This window comes from Micromys minutus (assembly GCF_963924665.1).
Source record: "Micromys minutus genome assembly, chromosome: 2".
Taxonomy (NCBI): domain Eukaryota; kingdom Metazoa; phylum Chordata; class Mammalia; order Rodentia; family Muridae; genus Micromys; species Micromys minutus.
Window position 1 is genome coordinate 34649639 of NC_137971.1, and position 9287 is coordinate 34658925.

Genomic DNA, 9287 nt, shown 5'->3' on the forward strand with positions numbered 1-9287 from the left:
ATTGACGTGCCCAATTAAAATAAAATACCTCACCTTAACATGGGGTTTACTGTTTTACCTTTTTATTTATTTTATTATTATTTTTGCATTTTATAAGATATTTTACATATTTACATTTCAAACATTATACCCCTTCTTGGTTTTCCCCTCTTCTATCACCCCTCCTCTGCTTCTATGAGGCTGCTCTCCCTCCCACCCACCGCCCTGGCATTCCTCTACACTGGGGAAACAAGCCTTTACAGGACCAAGGGCTTCTCCTCCTACTGATGCCAGACAATGCCATCCTCTGCTACATATGCAGCTGGAGCCATAGGTCCCTCCATGTGTACTCATTGGTTGATGGTTTAGTCCCTGGAAGTTCTAGGGGGGTCTGGTTGGTTGATATTGTTGTTCTTCCTATGGGGTTGCAAACCCCTTCAGCTCCTTCTGTCCTTTCTCTAACTCCCCATACTCAGTCTGATGGTTAGCTGCAAGCATCCTCCTCTGTATTAGTAAGGCTCTGGCAGAGCTTCTCAGGAGACATCCATATCAGGCTCCTGCCAGCAAGCACTTCTTGGCATCAGCAATAGTGACTGGTTTTGGTGGCTGCATATCGGATGGATTCCCAGGTGGGGCAGTCACTGAATGGCCTTTCCTTCAATTTCTGCTCTGCACTTTGTTTATGAATTTTCTCCTGTGAGTATTTTGTTCCTTCTAAGAAGGACTGAAGTATCCATATTTTGGTCTTCCTTCTTCTTGAGCTTCATGTGATCTGTGAATTGTATCTTGGGTATTCCAAGCTTTTGGGCTAATATTCACTTATTAGGGAGTGCATATCATGTGTGTTCTTTGGTGACTGGGTTATCTCACTCAGGATGATATTTTCTAGTTTCATTCATCTGCCTAAGAATTTCATATAGTCATTGTTTTTAATAGTTGAGTAGTACTCCATTCTGTAAATGTACCACATTTTTTGTATCCATTTCTCTGTTAAAGGACATCTGGGTTGTTTTCAGATTCTGGCTACTATAAATAAGGCTGCTATGGACATAGTGGAACATTTGTCCTTGCTGTATGTTGGAGCATCTTTTGCCCATATCCTTAGTCATCAGGGAAATGCAAATCAAAACAACCCCGAGTTTCCACCTTATACCAGTCAGAATGGCCAAGATCAAAAACTCAGGTGACAGCATATGCTGGCAAGGATGTGGAGGAAGAGGAACACCCCTCTATTGTTGGGGAGATTGCAAGCTGGTACAACCACTCTGGAAATCAGTCTGGCGGTTCCTCAGAAAATTGGACAAAGTGCTACCATTTTACCCCTATAAACTGCCATTTGCCTATGGGCCATGTCTGCTTCCACTCTATCCATAGGCAGTTCTTTGTCCTCCCAGACAAACACCTCTTTCCCCTCTCCCTTGACCCTTTTCCTGTCTCCTCCCCTGTTTCCTTCTCCTCTTTTAGCCTCTGCCTCATGTCTTGTCCCTTATTCATGCTCTGTCTTTCTGGGACAAATTAATCTCTTTTGTGCTGAGAACTTGGTCTTGGGGTGTCTTGAACCAGTTCCTAGGGTTCCTTACAATTTCTACCTTTGCTAGAGTGGGGTGCATCTCCTTGTGGTCTAGCAGAGGACTGTTGTGTCTGTTGCTGAGGTGAGGCCACAGTTGGTGCAAAATATAAGCCTCAATGAACGTGATTGTTGCTAAGAGGCAAAGCCACACCTGGCCGGGACAATGGGCTGTGACTGGTCCACATAGCCCTTCTGTGGCTGTTACGTGCAGACTGCTCAGAGTGAGGCAATGGGAAACACAGTCTTGCTTCACCTGCTTTCCCTGGTTATAGCACAAGCTCTTCTTGCTGACTTTCAGTCTGGTGGGCTGAACTAGTAGCATGAAGAGGCAGCAGAGGCAGCAGAGTGCTGGGAATGTCAGTGCCAGCGGCAGCCAGAGCAGATGGTCAGAGGCAGCTGTTGCTAAGCAATCGGTAGGCCAGGCTCTGAAAGCAGCAAGGTACCTGGCTTCTCAGCTGAGCAGTTCTGGAGTGTGGCGAAGGAGAAAGATGACAAGGGAGGCTGGAGAGCTAAGGCTAAAGAATAAAAGTCTGTCGGGAGTCAGAGGAGGGTACCTGTAAACCCTGGTTGCTAAACCAGAGAGCTGTTAAGTCCTCAGGGTTAAAGGTCTCAGCCTCCAGGCCATGCTGTGTAAGGCCATGCTGATGCCAAGGGCTGAGAGATCTTGTGGCCAGTATAAGACTGTAACACTAGAGGGCAGCACCCTCACTGCTTCCTGCTGCCTAATACCCGAGGGAGGTCTCTGCATCTAAACAGGAGATGAGAGCCGCCTGCATTCTGGTGAGCTTCCCCTTGTCTACCCATGATTTCCCTTGGCTGACTAGAGACACTGTGTGACTCAGAAGGTCACATCAAATGCAGGCTGGATCTCCTGCAGATTCCATGTAAAGGAATCTTAGACCCAGAAGGAAGACTGTAGTGACTTAAGAGGCATATCCACTTCATAAATATGCCAAAACAACCAGAAACCGGGTGGCCAGAAACAACTGTCTCGTCATTCAGGAGGCCAGCCATCCAAAGTAAGATGTTGGCAGCGCCGTGCATTCTCTGAAGACTGCAGGGAAGGCTCTGCTGCTCACCTCTCTTGGTCTCTCCTGTTGTTTGCAAGGCTGAACATGCCTCCAGCACTCCATGTAAGAAGTAAAAACTCTTTTCTTCTTATGGCATAGCCGACTAAGGGCATATACTTAACTGATTATGTGCATTAACAACTCTCTTTACAAATAAAGCCCAGTTCTGGGGTTTCTAGGAAGGACATAGATTTCTATGAGCAGCGACACTGTTGAAACTGGTAAATGAGAGGTGGTGTGTGTGTATGTGTGTGTGTGTGTGTGTGTGTGTGTATGTGTGTGTATGTATGTGTGTATGTGTATATATATGTATGTGTGTGTGTATGTATGTGTGTATGTGTATATATATGTGTGTGTGTGTATGTGTATGTGTGTGTATGTGCGTATGTGTATATATATGTATGTGTGTGTGTGTGTGTGTGTGTGTGTAAGGGCAAGGACTCTAAAAGACTGAAGAAGCTGCAAAGGAAGACAAGGTTAAAGGCAGCTTTTGTTTTTTGATTTTCCTAAGTGGAAGATCCTATGTTGAACAGGTCAAAGAGCCCTAGGGATGGAGAAGCCAAAGATACCAGACAGAGAGCAAGTACTTGATGGGACCAGCTCCCGAGGGTCTGGGGTCTGAAGTGCAGGTGGATGGATCAATCATAGGCTTGGGTAGGGGGCAGGAGGGATGTGTGTAGGTGCAGATGTGACTGGGGGAAGGCGGAGGCAGGCACGTGGTGCAGCTGGGTGAACCGTGACAACACAGCTCTGGGAAGGCTGAAGGTGTTCGGCAAGCAAATCAAGAGCAGTTGTTGGTGTGAGCAGTTGCAATAACAGCTTGAGAATCGAGCAGTGCCCTGTGGATAGGAGATTAGTTAAGGATTCTGACCATGGGAACTGAGAGGGGGAGGGCAACCGATTACTCTTGCTGACAGATGGGACTGTGGGGGCACCGATTCATTGTTAACCTGAAAACAGCTCTGGAAGGCCAGAGGGAAGCCCCGTAGTCCTGGTTGGTACCTGCCTGTCTCTGGCACTCCAGCACCAGGAATACAGGCACACCCCCATCACACTCAGTTTCTTTCTTTCTTTCTTTTTTTTACAACTTTATTTAAAAAAACAAAGATATATGTACAGATTCTTAAAAGCATTTTAGTGTAAATATATATGAATATATTTTTCACAGTACTTGATTTTTAAAAAAGTTTTGATAGTATGCATTGAAATCTTACTATTTACCAAGATCATAAAGTATGTGTAAAACAAAATGTAACATGGAAATAGTCAAAATTTTTGGTATGTAAAGATTAAACATAATGGTTTTCAATAACCAAAAATTGCCACAAGGCTATCTTCTTAGCTCCTGAGTTATTAATGATTTAAACTCTAGGTGTACCCTACTCTGAGAGGGTGCTATACACTTATTATTCTTATTCTTATTATTTTTTCTAAGAAGGACTGAGGCTTCTACTTTTTGCCACCCCCCCCCCTTTTTGAGCTTCATATAGTCTGTGAGTTGTTTTCTTGGGTATTCAGAGCTTTCTGGGGTTAGTATCCAATTATCAGTGACTGCATATTGTGTCTGTTTTTTTGTGACTGGGTTATCTCACTCAGGATGATATTCTCTAGATACATCCATTTTTCTAGGAATTTAATAAAGTCATTGTTTCTAATAGCTGAGTAGTACCCCATTGTGTAAATGCACCACAATTTCTGTATCCATTCATCTACTGAAGAACATCTGGGTTCTTTCTAGCTTCTGGCTATTATAAATAAGGCTGCTTTGAACATGGTGGAGCATGTGTTCTTATTGTATGTTGGAAAATCTTTGGGGTATATGCCCAAAAGTGGAATAACTGGATCTTCAGGTAGTACTATGTCCCATTTTCTGAGGAACTGCCAGACTGATTTCCAGAGTAGTTGTACCAGTTTGCAACCCCACTGACAGTGGAACAGTGTTCCTCTTTCTCCACATCCTCGCCAGCATGTGCTGTCATCTGAGTTTTTGATCTTAGCCATTCTGACTGGTGTGAGGTGGAATCTCAGAGTTATTTTGATTTGTATTTCCCTGATGACTAGGGATGTTGAGCATTTCCTTAGATGCTTCTCAGCTATTCGATATTCCTCAATTGAGAATTCTTTTCTCTGTACCCCATTTTTAAATAGGATTGTTTGAGTCTTTGGAGTCTAACTTCTTGAGTTCTTTCTATATATTGGATATTAGGCCTCTATCAGATGTGAGATTGGTAAAGATCTTTTCCCAATCTGTTGGTTGTTGTTTTATTTTCTTAGCAGTGTCCTTAGCCTTGCAGAAACTTTGTAATCTCATTAAGTCCCATTTATCGATTCTTGATCTTAGAGCACAAGCCATTGGTGTTCTTTCTGTTCAGAAAAATATGCCTATGTGTTCTAAGGTTTTCCCCACTTTCTCTTCTAATAGTTTCAGTGTACCTGGTTTAATGTGGAGATCTTTGATACACTTGCACTGAGCTTTGTACAAGGAGATAAAAAAGAATCAATTTTCATTCTTCTGCATGCTGACTGCCAGTTGAGCCAACACCGTTTGTTGTGAAAGACCCCCGGAGGGTATCTTCCGTCTGAAGAGACCCCTCCCAAGGAGCAGCGAGACCACTCACTTCGGATGCAAGTAGCAAGAGGTTTATTTACACAGGTACCTGTGGGCACACAGTCTCTCAGAGGACTTGCGCGCCGGACAAAGGGGCAGTCCCCTTTTTATAGGGCTTGGGGGGCAGAAGCAAGGTACAGAAGCAGAAGCATAGCAACAGGGTTTTAATTGGTTAGTTTAAATGAAACCAGGGTGAACTGGGGACAAGCCCTAAGTTCTTCGGAAAGGGTGGCCTTGGCCCCTCCTCTGGGACAGGGTGCTGTTTTTCGTCCTTGTCTCAGCATGTATGGCAAAATATTGTGTCTTTACCCCGGTCTAGGTGGTCAACCGCAGACATCTTGTTTGGCAGGGACTGTGGCAGAAATATGGCTCCAAGGACACAACTCTTGGTACCAGTCGGGGGCTGCAGCTTATCTGAAAGCTGGGCTTGTCTATTGCTAGCTGGCCGCCCACCGGTATCTTGCTTGGCCACCTGGGACCCTGACCTAGCCTGCCCCGTGTGTGCACAGCCTTACAGACATGGCATTTACTGTTGCTAAGCGGGGGTCTTTCAGTTGAATAGGCTGTTCTTTTTCCATTGAATGTTTTCAGCTCCTTTGTCAAAAATCAAGTAACTATATGTTTGAAGTATCATTTCTGGATCTTCTATTCTGTTCCATTGATCTATCTGCCTATCTCTGTACCAGTACTGTGTGGTTTTTAACACAATTGCTTTGTGATATAGCTTGAGGTCAGGGGAGTTGAGTCCCAAAGAAGATTTTTTGTTGAGAATAGATTTCACTATTCTAGGTTTTTTGTTATTCCAGATGAATCTGCAAATTGCTCTTTCCAATTCTATGAAGAATTGAGTTGGAATTTTGATGGGGATTGCATTGAATCTGTAGATTGCTTTTCGTAAGATGGCCATTTTTACAATGTTGATCCTTCGATCCATGAGCATGGGAGATCTTTCCATCTTCTGAGATCTTCTCCAATTTCCTTCTTCAGAGATTTGAAGTTCTTGTCATACAGGTCCTTCACTTGCCTAGTTAGGGTCACACCAGGCTATTTCATGTTGTTTGTGACTATTGTGAAGGGTATCTTTTCCCTAATTTCTTTCTCAGCATGTTTGTCCTTTGAGTAGAGGAAGGCTACTGATTTGTTTGAGTTAATTTTATATCCAGCCACTTTGCTGAACTTGTTTATCAGCTGTAGGAGTTCTCAGGTGGAATTTGTGGGGTCACTTAAGTACACTATCATGTCATCGGCAAATAGTGATATTTTTACTTCTTCCTTTCCAATTTATATCCCTTTGATTTCCTTTTGCTGTCTAATTGCTCCAGCCAGGACTTCCAGTACTATGTTTAATAGGTAGGGGGAGAGTGGACAGCCTTGTCTAGTCCCTGATTTTAGTGGGATTGCTTCAAGTTTCTCACCATTTAGTTTGATGTTGGCTATTGGTTTGCTGTATATTGCTTTTATTATGTTTAGGTATGGGCCTTGGATTCCTGTTCTTTCCAAGACTTTTAACATGTTGAAATTTGTTGAATTTTGTCAAATGCTTTCTCAGCATGTAGTGAGATGATCATGTGGTTTTTTTACTTTGAGTTTGTTTATATGGTGGATTACGTTGATGGATTTCTGTATATTAAACCATCCCTGCATCCCAGGGATGAAGCCTACTTGATCATGGTGAATGATTATTTTGATATGTTCTTGGATTTGGTTTGCAAAAATTTTATTGAGTATTTTTACATCAGTGTTCATAAGGGAGATTTGTCTGAAGTTCTCTTTCCTTGTAGGTTCTTTATGTGGTTTATGAATGAGAGCTATTGTGGTTTAGAAGAATGAGTTGGGTAGTGTTCCATTTGACTCTATTTTGTAGAATAGTTTGTAGAGTATTGGTATAAGGTCTACAATAAATGTCTGATAGAATTCTGCACTGAATCCATCTGGTCCTGGACTTTTTTTTGTTTGGGAGGCTTTTGATGGCTGCTCCTATTTCTTTAGGTGTTATGGGCTTGTTTAGATGGTTTATCTGGTCCTGATTTAACTTTGGTATCTGGTATCTGTCTAGAAATTAATTCATTTCCTCCAGATTTTCCAGTTTTGTTGAGTATAGGCTTTTTTAGTAGGATCTGAGGATTTCTTGAATTTCCCCTGTTTCTGTTGTTATGTCTTCCCTTTCATTTCTGATTTTATTAATTTGAATACTCTCTCTTTGCCCTCTAGTTAGTTTGGCTAAGGGTTTATCGATCTTGTTAATTTTTTTAAAGAACCAGCTCCTGGTTTTGTTGATTTTTTGTATGGTTCTTTTTGTTTCTTCTTGGTTCATTTTTGCTCTGAGTTTGATTATTTTCTGCCATCTATTTTTCTTGGGTATATCTTCTTCTTTTTGCTGTAGAGCTTTCAGCTGTGCTGTCAAGTTGCTCGTGTATGCTCTCTCCAACTTCTTTTTGGAGGCACTCAGATCTATGAATTTTCCTCTTAGTACTGCTTTCATTGCATCCCATAGGTTTGGGTATGTTGTGCTTTCATTTTCATTAAATTCTAAAAAATCCTTAATTTCATTCTTTATTTTTTCTTTGACCATGCTATCATTGAGTAGAGCATTGTTCACCTTCCATATGTATACGGGCTTTTTGTTATTTTTGTTGTTATTAAAGACCAGCCTTAGACCATGGTGATCTGATAGGATGCATGGGAGTATTTAAATCTTCTTATGTCTATTGAGGCTTGTTTTGTGACCAACTATATGGTCAATTTTGGAAAAGGTGCCATGAGGTGCTGAGAAGAAGGTGTATTCTTTTGTTTTAGGATGAAATGTTCTATAGATGTCTGTTAATTCCAGTTGGTTCATAACCTCTGCTAGTTTCACTGTGTCTCTGTTCAGTTTCTGCTTCCATGCTCTGTCCATTGATAGGAGTGGGGTGTTGATGTCTCCCACTATTATTGTGTGTAGTGCAATGTATGCTTTGAGCTTTAGTAGGATTTCTTTTATGAATATGGGTGCTCTTGAATTTGTAGCATATATGTTTAGGATTGAGAATTCATCCTGATAGACTTTCCCTGTAATGAGTAAAAAGTGTCCTTCCTTATCTTTTTTGATAACTTTCAGTTGAAAGTCTACTGTATTCGATATTAGAATGGCTACTCCATCTTGTTTCTTGGGGCCATTTGCTTGGAAGGTTTATTCCCAGCCTTTAACTCTGAGATAGTTAAAGTCTGTCTTTGTCTCTGACTTGAGTTTCCTGTATGCAGCAAAATGCTGGATTCTGTTTATGTATCCAGTCTGTCAGTCGTATATGTCTCTTTATTTGGGAATTGAGTCCATTTATGTTAACAGATATTAAGGAGTAGTGATTGTTGTTTCCTGCTATTTTTGCTGTTAGAGGTAGAATTATGTCTGTGTGTCTTTCTTCTTTTGGTTTTCTTGCTTAGTTATTGTCTTGCTTTTTCTAGGGTGTAGTTTCTCTCCTTGTGTTGGGGTTTCCATTTATTATTCTTTGTAGGGCTGGATTTGTGGTCAGATATTGTGTAAATTTAGTTTTGTCCTGGAATATCTTAATTTCTCCACCTATGGTGATTGAGAGAGTTTTGCTGGGTATAGTGGCCTAGGATGACATTTGTGTTTTTGAGGGTCTGTATGATGTCTGTCCAGGATCTTCTAGCTTTCATAGTCTCTGTTGAGAAGTTGGGTGTAATTCTGATTGGCCTGCCTTTATATGTTACATGACCTTTTCCCCTTAATGCTTTTAGTATTCTTTCTTTGTTTTGAACACTTGGTGTTTTGACTATTATGTGTCAGGAAGAATTTCTTTTCTGGTCCAATCTATTTGGAGTTCTATAGGCTTCTTTTAAGCTCCTGGTCATCTCATTCTTAAGGGTAGGAAAGTTTTTTTCTACGATTTTGTTGAAGATATTTACTGTGCCTCTTAGTTGATATTCTTTGTCCTCTTCTATTCCTACTGTCCTTAGGTTTGGTCTTCTCATTGTGTCCTGGATCTCCTGGACATTTTGGGTTAGGAGTGTTTTGGTTTTTGCACCTTCTCTGACTGTTTTGTCTATGTTTTCAGTGTTG